Genomic DNA, 17,466 nt, shown 5'->3' with positions numbered 1-17,466 from the left:
TGAAATAAAGACACTGAGGTAGCCAGCACCCCCAAGTTGGGCACAAACACACAGAGATACATCTGTGAGTCTACAGAATCTGATCATGGCAGCATCCAAATACTACAGGCTCAGACTGACTGCATTGCTTTCACTCAGTCAGGCTTACAACCAAAAAATCCAGATGATGCTAAAGTCGGCAAAAAACCATGAGCAGCAGTCAGCAGTTGGAAAATGTAACTCAAAAATATCCTCCTCTCAATAGCTACAGATACCATCTAGGTCTGTTTAGGATAATCTTCACAGGAAATCAGCAAAGCTTATAAAAGGACCATATATCTTTACCAAAGACCCAAAAGAAAACACAAATAAATGGTGAATGTACGATACATCTGAATAGGAAGACTCGGTTAGTGGTGACGTCAGTTTTTAAATGACGTTTTAAGAGTAAATAATACTTACCAAAATTCCAACACAACTCTTCATGACAGTTTATTAATTTATGTTAGGAATTATGACATGGTAATGAAAAAGAAAAGTATACCAACAAAAAATATGTCATTTACAGAAGCCCACTCATGTGTATACAATTGTTTGAAACAAGATAATTTTAATCAGAAGGAAAATGATGGCTATTCAAGAAACAGGCCAAGAAATCCTGGGCCTGTTTTTTTGTTACCTGTTAAGAAAAATCGGTAGTTGTCTTACAGCATAAGATAAATATTTAGACTAAATACAGATATGGTTAATGAATACATGAAAATACTTGTGATAGCAACACTCTCACTCTAAGTTAGACACAAATCCTAGAAGCCATAAAATGAAAGATCGACTCATTAGATACCTAAAAATTAAAATGTAAAGTATGTAGAAAGACCATAAGTAGTTTTTTATAAATGAAAATGTTTTTTATTTTAAGAAGTCAAATCAATAACATGTTAAAATTTTTATTGCTCAAGAGCTTTGGAATTTCTAAACATAAATTAAAAACTATTACATAAAAATACTGCAAAACAAAGGAGGAATCCTCTCCTTACCTGAAATTGAGGAATCTCAGAAAATGGAAAACAGGCCACAGACGGCAAATGATGTAAAGGTGGCATATTGAGGTTTATTAATCACTGAAGTTTTTCAATAATGAGCCAATGACTGTCCAGGATGAAAGTATACAACTCAATATATTTCCTTCTGAAAGTGCTTTCTTAAAATAGTCTTGCACTGCTGAGAATTCTGTTCTTCATTCATATCTCAGATGACCTTCAAGGGAAAAATGTTGCATCTCCTTTTGGAAAATCTTATCAAACCTTTCATTCTGCTCAACAGTTATCTGATTTTTCTAGTCTCCAAAAGCACCTGGAAGGAAAAGCAAAGAAATGACTTCAACAAAGGTTCTGGGAAGAGGGGTGTGATGCATCAGTGTTGGGAGAAACACCATTTTTTGGACTTTCATTCCCCTCGCCCCATTAGGCCCCAGTTGCTCCTGCACATGGCTATGGCCCTTCACTGCCCCACCTTATGGCAAAGGGCACACAAACTCATTATGGCAATTATGATGTAATTTAAGGTAACTAGTCCCATTCCTCAGCTGTCAGCCACCTGCAAAAGAAGAAAACTCCTGCAACTTGTTTACTATTTTTTTCAAGGCTAACATGGGCTAGTTATATAACTATAGCCAACTATAACATGGGCTATAGAAGTCCTTTAAAAATTCCAAAAATCAGATGTCTTTGTGCAAGTATTTACTGGTGAAGACATGGATGGTCAGAGAGGTTTTTTTAAATATAGCCCAAGCTCATACAGTTTGGAATGGCTCACCTGTAATTATTCTATCTGACCTACTGTAGGTTACATTGGTCTTACTTTAAGCTTAGGGACACAGAGTTGTGATGACAAATAGAGGCTGATAGAAGGAGAGGCCAAAAAAAAAAAAAAAAAAACAAGGAACACCGATTGTAAAATAACTGAACTGTAAACAAATAACTGAAGCAAACTGAAATAATAACAAAACCGAAGACACAAACCCAAACGGTGCAGGAGTGGTAAAGCCGGTGCAAGTAACGTTCTGTTACATGTAAGAGAAAAATACATGTCTGTGCAGAAGAAACAGGTGGGGATGTGCATCACTTCCACAAGGAAATTTAGCTTCTCCTATTTGTCTTCTTAGCCATTTGAGTCTCTCATTTTCAGGTGGGTGAAAGATGTATATGCACAGAAAATTTTCTTTTTTCAAAGAAAACAAATTGCTTGTGCAATAAAAGGGGCACTTGACAAGGGTCATAGCGTCTACAACATGATAAGGTGTGCTGAGTGTAAGGGAAGGGTATATCCCCGCTTCAGGTCGGCTCCAAGTTACCAGTGATTCATTGATTCATACTGTTAAATTGAATGGGTAAAGATATACAAAGAGATCAAGTGAAGGAGATACTAATGTAGAGAACTCTAAGTCAATATTATTGCTACTTGACATAGAGGCACAGAACCCTACGATTAAAAGCAAAACTTATGACTATAATTCTGTATTATAGATTTTCCAGCTACTAAGTTAGAATATCATAAAATACAATTTAGAAAGATTGCATAAAATAACAAAAATATTCTAACATGCTCAAATTTGTCACTAAGATAGAGGATTCATTCATTCAAAAACTCACTCACCAGAGGTAGGACATACTGAGATAAATGTGATATTCTTATACATTTTGTGATGTAAGATTCTGGTTTACTTGTGGACCCATGATAGTTCTGCCCAGTAACAAAAGAATAGTGACTACGTGTTGTTAATTCAGCCCTGGGGCATGTTTAGGATAAATCACAGAGAAGAGCTGCCAGTGATGGCCAACAGCCCACCATTACTTCATCGTCATGTGCTGAGCCAATGCTAACAGGGGGAAACAGTCTAACACTAAATGAATATCCATTTTGTGGCAGACATTGTATTAGGCGTTGTTAGAATTCCAGGGGCCATGGGGAAAGCCTTGTGATTTTAGGTTATTCATCAGATTCATTCAGGGACCAAATATTATAGTCTTTTGAATTGCACCAAGATGAAATCATGGAAAATCATTTGTCTAAAGAAGGGCACTGGGCCATGAGGGCTCCATGTTAGGAACATCAGCCAAGAAACTTAGAAGCCGTAGTTTGGTTCATTTGTAACATACCGCAGGACAGCCATTCACTGTTCAACCTCACCTTTGTGAAGAAAATGACCTTTACTTGTATCCTAAATTCAGTGCTCAGTATAATGTCATAATTTTCCAGGGGTCATACTTCATGTTGTCAAACGTGACCTGTCTCACTACAGCATCCATGTCTCTTCTCTCAGTTCGTACACCAGAAATTTACAGACTTTTAACATAAACCTCTGAGATCCTGCAAAAAATCAGAGTATGATAAATTATGCACGTTATAAGAAGACTTACACAGAAGGTGCAGCTAAATATTATTATGGGAGTGAAAATTGTAAGTGCTTAGGCTGCTTAGAAAATGGAGTTAGACCATGAGAAGTGACTTATTTATTTCCTCTTGGTAAATTAACCCTTCACTTGTCCACTGTTTTAGAGAACATTTGGGTTTATTTGAGGAACACTCATATTTCATTTTATCTGTCCTAACAGCAAGTGTTTGGGGAGTAGCTACTCTATGTCAGATATTGCCCTGTGTGATGGTACAAGTGAACTGAGGCACAATAAAGGATCAGTGCTGGGAATTCAGGACAAAGATCCATTATGGGCAGAGAGTGATTGTGTAACGGAAGTCAGAGAAAATTTCAACAAAGATGATAAATTTGTTTTGGGAATTAAAGCAAAATCAAGAATTTTCTAGATAGACAACCTGAACGTATGGGGTGTGGACAGAAGAACGAGTATTGTGGTTCCATGGAAGGTGTGAGATGTCAGGTCACAGGAGTATCAGAAGTTGAGTTTCCCCAGAGCTATATGGGAACAGGTCTCAGATGAGAAATATGGAAAATGAGGCTGGAGTCAATGGAGGGGCCACATTGTGAAGAAGGTGCAAGGCTGGCTAGATACTTGAATACCTCATAGGTAAGTGATGTGGACTCAACGAGAGTCTAGGCTTGGTATTAGGACCTTAAGCAGATGTAACAGCAACTACTGAGAAAAACTCAGTAGGTGGCAGCCTTTAGTCTTGCCTTTCTTACAGCTCTCTCTTTTCCACTAAGAGATCCCTGTGGGTGTTCTGGCAACAGTGCCCAGGCCCTTTATGGTAATGATTCTGATCGATTCAAGACCTTCATGGGAATCCCATTGTCCTCTATAAGTGATTAGTCTAGGGTGGTCATTTGACCCAATTTTGGCATTGAAACAGAAAGAGGAATTCAAACAGACACTTCTAAGAGTGATTTTTCTTCGAGAAAAGGTGGGAACAAAGGTAGTAAAAAAAAAAAAACAACTTTTGTTTCTGTTCCTGCTCTTTCTGATGTATATGTGTTCACATGAGGACATGACTTTGGAGCTACAACAACCATCCTGCTACTATCAATGGAGACACCATTGCCACACCAAATGTGATATGAAGGGAAGGCAAAATTCTAGGACGTTCTGGATATTCTTGACTGCTACAGCTAGCATCAGGATAGCTGCCTCTGGGACTCAGTCAATAGACAGTAGAAGTTCTTTTATTTTAGGCAAAAACAAAAGTTTTAGTTTCCTGTTACTGGGAACTGAATTCTTCCTAATCATATGCAGTCATTTTCATTTAATTTTTCTTGCAAGGCTTAACCATACACAATGCAAACAACATTTAAGTGTCCCAAGAGAGGCATCCCCAAGTGGTAAACATAACATCTAGAATGGCACGAGAATGAATAATACAGAAAAGAGGGTTAGTGATCCATAAAGGAGACTAATTATCTGACTCAAAACAATCAAACATATGCACGCCTGCATACATACACAGGCAATTTTTCACACACAGACAATTTTGAAAAGGAAGTTCCAGTATTAGTTGTAAAGGAAAAGCTGGTAAAAAAAAAAAACTACAGAAATGATTTTGGAAAACATCTCCTGGTAAACTTAATCTGGGAACTCAAATTTGATGTCATCCTTTGGCTGTTCTGGGCATGAACAATCAATTTATCTGGCTAAACTGGCTTACAGCTTTGGTGAAGTCACTAACGTCATGTTTCTCACCTTCCTCACCTACTATATCACAAACTCAATGTTGAAGAGGCTTTTGTGCTCATACCAACATTTGATGTGGTCAAACCAAAGGCTTCCTAACACTTTGGGAAGAACAGATACGTTATAGGACACCTGGGTGGCTCAGTCTGTTGAGCCTCTGAGTTTGGTTCAGATCACGGTCTCGCAGTTTGTGGGTTTGAGCCCCGCATGGGCTCTGTGCTGACAGCTTAGAGCTTAAAGCCTGCTTTGGATTCTGTGTCTCCCCCTCTCTCTCTGCCCCTCCCCTGCTCACGATGTCTCTCTCTCTCTCTCTCTCTTTCTCTCTCTCTCTCTCTCTCTCAAAAATAAATAAACATTAAAATTAACAACAAAAAAACCCAAAACAGATACACCATTAGGTAAATATGTTGAATATGTTGAAAATTACTACAGTCTTAGAAGATGTAGGAACCTTTAATAACAAAGAAGTAAAAGGAAGTGTGCTGCTGGATTCCAGCTATCTCCTAGCATCTGGTTATGGGAGAACCATCCAGAGTCTACCAGAAAATAATTACATGAACTCAAAGAGAAATTAGTCTCTTAAAAATGCATTTCATATAGACAGAAAATCACTTTACCATAGAGTTAGAAAAACCAAGAGGGAAAACAGAGGAAGGAATCCTCTCCATCCCTCTCCTCATGGTCTCCCCAAGCACATAGCTGCATGGAACATACAGCCTCCCAGATGAGTCACTTCAGCTCTGCACAGTGCATTAGAGACTAATATTAGTTCTCCTCTTCCAGATCATCATGTCTACTTGAGCAGGACTGGCTCCTGATCAACCAGCTATAGTGGCTCCTCAGAAAAGAATGGGGTGGGTAGATAGAGTATTCAACCCTTGATCTCAGGGTTGTCTCAGTGGATAGAGTATTCAACCCTTGATCTCAGGGTTGTGAGTTTGACACACATGTTGGGCATACAGATTACTTCAAAAATAAGTAAAAATTCCATTAAAAAGAAGAAAAATAATAAACTTTATCAAATTGAAGCTCCCGGGAGGTGCCCCCTGCAATATGCAGTGCAAAACTCCAAACCTGTGATCTGAACTGTGATGCTTCTCACTGAGCTCGTGGAACACTCTTTCGTGATTAAATGTAAATATTTCCTGGTGATATGACTTTGTATCCTTGAGAGTCTCCTGAGAGGGAAGCATAATTTGTAGCAATGGGAGAACAAGGTCCTCCAAGACAACACTACCACCTGGCTTGATAAGTTGGTTACTCATCCCCATTCAACTCTACTTCAGCTTCTTGTATCCTCAGCCAAATTCAATAAGCTTAAAAACTCACCAAGGTAGGGGCACCTGGGTGGCTCAGTTGGTTAAGCATCCTACTCTTGATTTCTGCTCAGGTCATGATCTCAGGGTACTTAGATCTAGCTCCAGGCTGGGTGTGGAGCCCCCTTAAAATTCTATGTTTCCCTCTCCCTCTACCACTACCTGATCCCTCTCTCCCATTCTCACTCTTGAAAAAAAAACAAAAGCAAAAACCCTCACCTCAGGACAGCAAGCATTACTTGCTTTATGTAAGTTTACTTACATTTTATTTCTAGAAAACATTTGATGAATCCCTCAAAGGTACTTGTAACTGCCAATGCCATATTCTTTGAAAAGTGAAAATATGAGCACATATGACCTTAGGATTTCTGTATACATGAGCAATTTGCAAAGAAAGAAGTATTCACTATTTTTCATGCTCTCATTTTGTCATATTTTTATCCTAATAACTTCCAATTGCATGAAGCCTGTTATTTTAACTTGATAGTTTCCTAACCATGTCTGTATACATTCAGGCTTCTTTGTGTTTTGGGTTACCCCTTTTCTGCAATGGCTCTCCCTTCATGATTGGCCTAGTGGCTGTCAATTACCTTTCAAGGTACACCTCCATGGTACCCAATCAAAATAGCTGGAAGTATGAAAAGGAAGTTGAAATGACACACAAAGCAAAGAAAGAATTGCTAGTGTTATATGTATGCATAATAATGTAGCCAAATAAAAACTGAAAGGATATGTAATATGTCATGTATATGATATTACAATATACTCTATAAAGTAAACAAAATACACTCTTTCATTTTTCATTTTCATATATACTCTTTCATTTTTTAATGGCTGTATTACCTATATAATCAGAAAACAAAGGGAACAAGGTAAAAATCAGATACTGTAAGATAAGAACACAAATGGCTATTGAAAATTAAAGTATGTCAAATGTCACATTTGCTAACGCCTGGATGAATGCGGTGCCAATTTAATGAAACAAAATGAAATAATGAAAAAGAGCAGTTATCTTTCAGCAGCCATAATCTATTTCCTACATTGGCTTTTTTTGTTCTTCCTCTCCACTAGGAACCAAGTAATGTGGGAGGTGGGTAAAGAAGAGACAAGGAGATGGCCTTTCAACAAATCCATTTTTTGAAAATTGTACTCAACGAAGGGGATTTGATCAACTGTTTCCAGATTCCCAGTGCTTTTGTGATGTTCTTCAAAATAAACTTAATATCTGCTGAAACCAGATGGTCCCTGTAAAGCAAAAATGTTGTTTTAATGATGCACAAATCTCTCCAAAATGTAGATAGATGTGCCATCAGTTTTTAAATGAAAGTTTGTTATTAAATAAGTATACTGGTAATTTCATCTGAATGGATTTTTAATGTATAAAAAATACAACGTGAATAAAAGACAAAATAACATTGCCATTATTTTTCTTTTCAGGAGATTCTCCATTTGAAACTCCATGGGCATTTGTCCCACAAATTTTTCTTTGACTCTTCTATGCTTTCTTCTGCTTCATACATGGGACTTCTAAATTAACTTCTATGCCTGCCTCCAGATTTCCTTCTGCAACTCCACTCCTTGGACTAAGAAAAAAAACAAAAAGCTATTCCACTGAAGGAGTCACTTTCCATCTTTCCCTTCTTCCCCATGTTTCCTACAGTGCCCATGATGTCCACATAAGGAAACTGTTTATTATAAATCCCTAACGGAGGCCCTGTGACACCTACATGGAGATAGGAAGAGAAAGATGATGCATAAACTTGGACTTTTCACCGTGAATGGGATGTGACAAATTCTTATGATGACTATTTCTCTTAATTCCTATTAGAGTGGACATTTGCCACAGAATACATGGGTGTGATTGCCTACTCCAGATTCCTTACACTTCATTTCCATGCTTCGTATATGGAACTATTAAGATAAAACACGACTTCTATAAAGGTCATGCTTCTGATCTATCCAGGCAATACTTTAAACGTAGCCCAACAAGAGGTCACATGTCCCAGAAAGATTCAAACAACTTCTGAAATGAGAAAACCCACTGGCACCTCATCAATTCCCATCCTAACCTTCCATCTTAACCTTCCATCCCAATACCATTTAATCACCCATGCTAAGCAGCACCTGGTCATCAAGATCATTGTTGGGCACACTTTCCTTGCTGGCAGCTGCATGTGGCATGCACCTTATCCGGTCCTCCAAATGCTTTAATATTGGTGATTATAGTCCTCCAGTGTTGACCAGGGAAGACCAAGACCACATGTGCCTACATGTTATGACAGCTGGAGCTCAAATTCAATGAAAACTCATTGTTAGAAAGCTCTAAATGGCTTTCTTACATCCTTCCACTTTTCCCAAATATTGCTTCTGCAAGAGGTATCACTCGAAGTATCACAGGTATCACAGGTATCAAAGGTATCACAGCTGCTTCAGGGGGCAGCTGTGATAATTCAAGGGATTATCAGTCATAACACAGTTCTTGAGAGATTCAACAATATGATGCAAAAACCTCTACAGAGATTCAAAAATTCAAGTATCTGTTTTCAGTTTCTCCTCCATTCCACCTTTCACATTTTGCCCCTTCTTTCTTTTTCTTTCTTTTTTTCTCTTTCTCTCTTTCTTTCTTTCTTTCTTTCTTTCTTTCTTTCTTTCTTTCTTTCTTTCTTTTCCTTCCTTCCTTCCTTCCTTCCTTCCTTCCTTCCTTCCTTCCTTCCTTTTTCCTTTTTTTCTTTTCTCGTTTCCTTCTTTCTTGGTCTGGTTAGTGGTCAGGTGTTAGCATAATGAGATACTAAACTTTGTCTTCAGCTCATGCTACATTAACATCCCTGATTCACTGTAGGCCTTCCCTGATCTGTTTATTCCTTTTATTCTTATTTCCTGCTTCCATTCCTACCCCTGCCCCACCATACACAGGCAGGCTTTGAGGTTTAAAGTGCATTCTTTGCTGTAATGTGTTCATATGTAATACATATTGTTGTGCCTGTTTGTATTTTCAATCCATGTGCATCATTCCATTGTTTGTCTCTGCGCACTGTGGTTTAACATTCATTTATTGCTACCTCTGATCCATTTGCACCTTACAGATGCTGTGTATGTTTCAGGGTATGCATTCATGCACTGACCTGTCTACTTTCTCCAAAGGACACCCTGCCCCAAACAGCATTTCAGTGAACACCCTAGTCATGTTCCCTGTGCACCTGTATGAGATTTTGTTGGGGACTGATATTTAGGGTAGGAATTTCCTGGTATGTCTGTATTTCAGTTGTCCAGATAGTGCCACACTGCTCTCCAGAGAATGATTGCTTCAATCTACTCTCCCAGGGGTAATATGCTAATGAATGCAAATTTCTGTGCACTCCTTATTAGCATTCAGAGCTACTCACATTTCTCATTTTTGTTGGTCTAATAGATGCAAAGTAACATATCATAATTTACCAACTTTTTGTTTTTTGATGGTATTGGTGAGGGGCGGTTTTCTTCCGTAAATTAACAGCTCATTTATTTGCCTCTTTTTATACTCAGATTCCTGTCCCCTACTTTTTGATTTGTAGCTCTAATATAGTGTATATATTAATTATATTTTAATTGTAGATATTACAAATATTTTCTTTCTTTCTCTCACCTATTCACTTTGCCCAGGCAATTCTTAGTGAAGCAAAATCCAAAATCCTTAAGTTTCAGGTAATTGAATTTATCAAATGTTTTGCCTCCATTTTCTTTTTGGGACATTTGTTTAAGAAGCTCTTCACCATTCCTAAGTCACAATGATTTTCTTCTCCTTTTTCTTCTGATAAAAATAGTTGTATACTTTTGTCCTTAATGTTAGTATCTCAAATACACTTGGATTTGACTCTTGTATGTGGTCTTAGGTATCCAGTTGTGTATTCTGGATACCTATATAGTGATCCAGATTTCCCAACATTAAATATACTATCCTTTCCCCATTAATAAGTAGAATATGCTTAAATTTATATATATTGAGTCCTCTTATACACATAGAGTTGTATTTTGGGTCTTTCCTCCTACCCAGGCCAATTTTTTCCTGTGCAAATACAATACTATTTTTCTAACTATCACCTTGTAATAAATAAAGAAATTAAATATGAAAATATGTGGTATGTTTTAAGGTGATAAGTACCATATTGTGGAGAGAAATTAAAGCAGTAAAAAACAAAGAACAAACAAACAAACAAAAAACAAAAAAAAAATTCGGAGTTCCCAGTGAAGCTGAACTTTAAAATATAATCACCTAAAATATTATCATTAGAATATAATTTGTAAATAAGAACCTACAGGAAGGAAGGGAGTAATCCATGCATATATCTGGTGGAAGAATTTTACAGGAAAAAGAATCTGTGAGTACAAATGGCCTGAGGCAGACCATGTCTGTTATATAGAAAAATAAAAGAAAACAAGTGTTACTCTGGTAAAAATTTAAAAATACTTTTTCTAATAAAAAAGAAAGAAGAATTATTATCAATCCTTCACAACCTCTTCCAAAAAAAATAGAAAAGGAGAGAAAATTTCCAAACTCATTTTACAAGGCCTCCTTTACCCTGATAAAAATCAGACAAAGACACTATAAGAAAGGAATATTACAGGCCATTATTCTTGATGCACATAGATGTAAAAAAAACCCTCAAAGTATCAGCAAACTATTGAATTCAATAATACATTGATAGGATAATATACCATTGTCAAGTACTAATTATTACTGGGATACAGGAATTATTCAACACCCACATTTCAGTGTTATATAACACATTAACAAAATGAAGCATAGACACTACATTTATATCTCTATAGATGCAGAAAGAGCATTTGACAAAACTGAACATCCATTCACGATAACAAGTCTCAACAAAATGGGTATGGAAGAAAAATATATCAGCTTAAAAAATGCCATTTATGACAAGCTCAGAGCTACCAACATACCCAATGGCAAACAACTGAAAGGTTTACATCTAAAATCACAACCAGGATAAAGATGGCCATTCTCACTAGTTTTATTGGAAATCCTAGCCAGAGAAATTAGGCAAGAAAAAGAAATAAAAGGTTTTCAAATTGGAGAGGAAGAACAAATCTGTCTATTTGTAGATGATAATGATATTATATTTAGAAAGCATTAAAGACTCTACCAAAAATACTGTTAGAACTAATAAATAAATTCAGTTAAGTTGTTAAATTGCAGGATATGAAATCAGTATACAAATATAAGTTGCATTTCTGTACAATAAAAGTAAACTATCAGAAAGAGAAATTAAGAAACATCTAATTTATGACAGCATCAAAAAGTATAAAATATGCAAGAATAAATGTATTTAAGGAGGTAAAAGACTTGTATACTGAAAAGTAAAAGACACTGCTAGAAAACATTGAAGAAACCAAAAACAAATGATAAGACATTCCCTGCTCATGGATTAGAAGAAACAACATTGTTAAAATGCCCATAGTACATAAAGCAATCTACATATTCAATACAATCCCTATCAATGTTACAATGGCATCTGACACAGAAATAAAACAAACAATCCTAAAATTTGTGAGCATAAAAGAGCCCAAATAGCCAAAGTGGTTTTGAGAAAATAAAACAAAGCCTGATGCATCAGACTTCTTGGCTTCAAATAATACTACCAACTTACGCTAATCAAAACAGTATTGTATTGGCACAAAAAAAAGACGCATTGATCAATGGAACAAAATAGAGAGTCCAAAAGTAACCAACCCATGTATGGTTAATGAACTTATGGCTCCTTTGTCCTATTTTCCCAACATAGGACAGGCACATGCAAAAGAATGAAACTGAACCACTCTATTACAGCAGACATAAAAGCTACCTCAAAACACATTAACACATGAGTGTAAGGCCCAGAAGGATAAAACTCCTGGAAGAAAATTTAGGTAAAAGACATCTATCTTAGCAATGTGGTTTTTTTGTTTGTTTTTTTGTTTGTTTTTGTGGGAATGGGTATATGACACTGAAAACGAATACAACACAGCAAAAATGAGCAAGTGGGGGAGTATCAAACTGAAAAGCTTTTGTACAGGAAAGAAAACTATCAACAAAATGAAAAGGCAACATACTAAATGGGGAAAGTATTTGTAAATCATTTATTAAACAAGGGGTTAATATTCAAAATATATCAAGAACTCCGACAACAAATAGAAAAATTAACTAAAGTGTAATTGAAACATGGACAAAGGTCTTGAATAGACATTCATGTATATATACACACACATATATGTTTTAGTCTGATCTGAGTGCTACAACAAAATATTACCCAGATAATTTAAGGTTTATTAAACATGAAAATTAGTGTAACCTAATTTTCTTCCTTCTCATGTACTTAGTTATTAAATACAGCTTCAACCGTATGTCCAAAGTATCTGCCTAAATGGTAAATATTTCTGCATCCTTTCCCAGCCCACTTCGGCAACTCAGTGTTTAATAGGGTGTCTTCAATTTCTACTTCAGTACTTTCTCCATTTCCTTGTCCAAATCAAAAATAACACAGCAGAGTGCCTGGGTTTATCAGTTGTTCAAGCATCCAACTCTTGATTTCGACTCAGGTGATGATCTCACAAGTGTGAGATTGGGCCGCACGTTGAGGTCCCAGCTGAGCATGGAACCCACTTAAGATTATCTCTCCCTTTCCTCTACCTTTCCCTTGCTTGTGTCCTCTCTCTTTCAAAAAACAAAAACAAAACCAAAAACTTACAGCTACATTGTAAGATACCTTATTTTATAGGATATTAAATTCAGTTAACTCTATAATATCCAATAGATTAACTGCATATGTCCATGTATAATACTAGTAAAAATACAGAGTTACCATATTATAAAAGTATCACATTAGCTATTATAATACAGAACTCACCAGATTTGGAGTGTGTGATTGTGAAGACACCATCTTCCTTAATTTCAAAATCATTTAAATTTTCTATAAAACCAATATCAAGGGTTTCCCAACCAAAATAATACCCTTTCAATTTGAATAAAAATGTGTCTGTGTCTTCCATATACAAGTCACCTGCAAAAGACAGACAAAATCATTTTAAAGAAATTTAGTAAAATGTGTGGAGTGTTCCCTTATGTATCTTCAGTTGTTGGCCATATACTGAGAAAAGAAATTTATTTCCTGTTTTCTTCACAAACACTAAAAACCAGCTGTCTCTAAAAGCTACCATCTTGGACTCCAGACCTGTGGAGTTTGGCCCAATTCCCAAGCACCAGTTGTTCAGGGACTTAGTTTTATGTGCGTGTGTTCCACTTACGTAGCTACAAGAAAACTAGTTAAAAACGATTTTTGTAATTACAAAAAAAAGACACCTTTAGTAAGAAATCATACGTATAAATGTGTGTATATATATAAATAAAGTAAAAATAAATGTACAAATTAAAAGTGAATAGGCTTCAGAAACACTTGTCTTCAACCACTCCATCAGTTTGGCTTTTTTTCCCCTGTAACTCAAGTACAGTGTCTTAGCTTTTAGCAGGTTTGTAGAAGCTTTCTTTATATAGCTGTGAGGAATTAAATTGTCCATAATGACAAAATGGATACTGGTAAGCATGAAGAAAAGTCAAGTAAGTAAAGTATGAAATAAAACATTCAAATAATGTGTCATACATAGAAAGTGCAAACCAAGCCTGGGGAGTCATCACTTATGTACATATTTTGTCTGTCATTATTATCTGTCACTGGCCATATGGAAATATCTATTTTGACACTCTGAACTCTGAGGTTTAGTTGACTTGGAGGTTGTTCCAGATGACTTTGAAGTGTCCTTTTTTCTATTTCCCAAAATAGATAGTCACAGGAGTATCTCACAAATAAAAGCTTCAGAATCACAATTGGAAAGCAACTCCAGGAAGTGCAGACAGAGCATTATTATAAGAAAATGGGAAACAAGCAATTTTTAAACATATTTTGATGGTCACACTATTACGACCTCTGTTTTCAAAGGAGATTCATGAATCATAAGGATACCAGCTAGGCTTGAGAAAATCATAGAAGACATTAGAGAATCCCTACTGCAGAGATAAAAGAATAAAAACTAGTAAGGCTGAAATAAAAAAAATCCTATAATTGAGATGCAAAACTGAATGTTGCAATGACACTGAGGTTGGATGAGGAAGAAGAACAAATCAGTGACACAGAAGAAAAAACTACAGAAAATAATGAAGCTGAGAAAAAGAATAAAAGAAAGGTACTGGATCACAAATGTAGACTGAGAACTCAGTAGCTCCTTAAATAATAATAACATTTGTATCATAGTAGTTGCAGAAGAATAAGAGAAAGGAAAAGGATCAGAAGGTTTAGTTAAACAAATTATAGCAGAAAACTTCTCTAATCTGGTGAAGGAAAGAGATATCCAAATCCAAGAGGCACAGAGAATTCCCATCAAAATGAACAAAAGCAGGTCAAAATCAAGATATATCATAGTAAAATTCACAAAATACACAGACAAGGAAAGAATGCTGTAAAGGTAAGGGGAAAAGTCCTTAACTTAAAAGGGAAGACAAACCAGGTTCACAGCAGATCTGTCCGCAGAAGCTTGGCAGGCCAGAAGGGAGTGGCATGATATGTTCAACATGCTGAATTAGAAAAATATGGAGTCAAGAATATCCAGCAAGACTGTGATTCAGAATAAAAAGAGAGATAGATGAAAAGTTACCAGACAAACAAAAAGTAAAGGAGATCATGATCACTAAATCAGCCCTGCAAGAAATATTAAAGTGGACACTTTGAGTGGAGAAAGAAAGATCAAAAGCAACAAGGACTAAAAAGGAACAGAGAACATCACCAGAACCACCAACTCTACAGGTACCACAATGGCACTAAATTCATAACTTTCAATATTCACTCTGAATGTAATGGACTAAATGCTTCCATCAAAAGGCATAAGGTATTAGAATGGATAAATAAACAAGACCCACCTATATGCTGCCTACAAGAGACTCATTTTAAAGCTAAATACACCTCCATATTGAAAGTGAGGCAATGGAGAACCATCTATCATGCTAATGTACGTCAAAAGAAAGCCGAGTAGCCATACTTATATCAGACAAACTAGATTTTAAACAGAAGACTGTAACAAGACATGAATATATGATAATAAAGGGGGTCTATCCAACAAAAAAGATCTAACAATTGTAAATATGTATGCCGTGACCTTGGGAGCACCTAAATATATAAATCAATTAATAACAATTATGAAGAAACTCATCGACAACAACCCAATAATAGTAGGGAACTTTAACACCCATTTACAACAATGGACAGACCATCTAAACAGAAAATCAACAAGGAAGCAATGACTTGGAATTACACACTGGGCCAGATGGACTTAATAGATATATTCAGAACATTTTATCCTAAGGCAGCAGACTATACATTCTTTTTTGAGAACACATGGAACATACTTCAGAATAGATCACAGGGGGTATAGCTCAGGGGGAGAGCATTTGACTGCAGAATAGATCGCATACTGGGTCACAAATCAGCCCTCACCAGGTACAAAGCATCGATATCATACCATTCATATTTTCAGACCACAATGCTATGTAATTTGAAATCATCCATAAGAAAAAATTTGGAAGTTAGGTCCTGGATGTGTTTTGGTCTCCTTGTTAAGAGAGGCTTGATACAAAAAAGAGAAAAGAAACAAAAAAATTAAAAATTAAAAATATAAAAGTTAAGGGCACTTGAGTGGCTCAGTTAAGTGTCTGGCTCTTGATTTGGGCTCAGGTCATGATCTCACAGTTCGTGGGATCGAGCCCTCATCTGGCTCTGTGCTGAGAGTATGGAGCTTGCTTGGGATTCTCTCTCTACCTCTCTCTATGCCTCTCCCCTTCTCACCCTCTCTCTTTCAAGATAAAATGAATAAACTTAAAAATAAATAATTAAATAATTCAAATTCAAATTCAAAAATAATAAAATACAACAAAATAAGAATAAAAAGAATAAATATTTTGCTCCTTCTGTATGCAAGAAACAAAACAGAAGCAACAAGAATGAAAACAGAAGCAACAACAACAGAAACAAATGAACAAACCAAAAACCCAAATGAAGCTAGATCTAGTTTCCCCTAGTGCTGAAACTGCAGCAGTCTATCGTCAGTAGAGTGGCTCTTGGAAGTGATTTGTGCTGGTCTTCTTGAGGTGTGGCCTGCTGCTCTGATTCTCATGCTGACTTTCTCTAGTGGAGATGTGCCTGGAAGGCACAGGGGGGTGGAGTTTGGGGTAATGGCTTTGTTCTCCACTCGGGGGTGGTGTTTAGCTCAGTGGGGTCATTCAGTGCAGGTGGGCTATAGGTAAAATTCTCTACTCTCCAGAGAGGGAAGTTCCTGCCCTCACAGAAGAGGGATCAGTTACCTGTCCTGTGTCCTCCCTTTCGCCAGCTCCCCACCTTCCCCAGGTCTGTGTCTGAGCTGTCTGCCCACCAGGCAGCACCTCTCTCCAGAGTTTCATCTCAGGCGCAGCTGTGTTTCAAAATCCCATGCTTCAAAGACCCCCATGGTTCTGACCAGCAGTGGTTTTCTGGGGGAGGCACTCACCTTCCTGTGGCCAGGGCAGACTTGTCCCAGGCCAGCTGCAGCAGCAGCTCAGAATTTATGGTAAATCTCAACACACAGCTGGCACCAGGGTTTGCTACCCTCAGCCAGTGTCTTTATTCCTATACAGGTGAACGTGGCGGCTGGATGGAGCCTACTCAGTCTTTTCCCCCAGGAAAAACTGTAGCACCTCCACTAAATGCACTCCAACCAGGAGAACCGCTTCTCCCCATGTGACGCAGGAGATCTTCAGACGACACTGCCAGCTCCCGGGGCTCTAGCCTGCTTCCTTGCCACAGCACTGCCAGGCACTGACCTCTGAAACTTCAGACTCTGTGCTCTGCTGGTTATGAAAAACAGGCAGTATGGAAATCCTCTCCTTTTTCCCCCATCAGTGGTTTTGGGGAACAGTGTTTTTGTTCAGTCCTCTGTGTTTGTTTGCACTCTCTCTCTAGCTGTTTTTAAGGGAAGTGCTT

General features: G+C 37.1%; 1 pseudogene; it reads right to left on the bottom strand.

Annotated features, from left to right (window-relative positions):
* Nucleotides 1-1,070: 1,070 nt before the first annotated feature.
* On the bottom strand, nt 1,071-17,266 carry LOC128778162 (amine sulfotransferase-like; annotated as a pseudogene).
* Between the last annotated feature and the right edge of the window lie 200 nt (nt 17,267-17,466).

This window comes from Panthera pardus, unplaced genomic scaffold (genome assembly GCF_024362965.1).
Source record: "Panthera pardus isolate Hobbes unplaced genomic scaffold, ASM2436296v1 HiC_scaffold_181, whole genome shotgun sequence".
NCBI lineage: Eukaryota > Metazoa > Chordata > Mammalia > Carnivora > Felidae > Panthera > Panthera pardus.
This window is presented reverse-complemented; position numbering and strand designations above follow the sequence as displayed.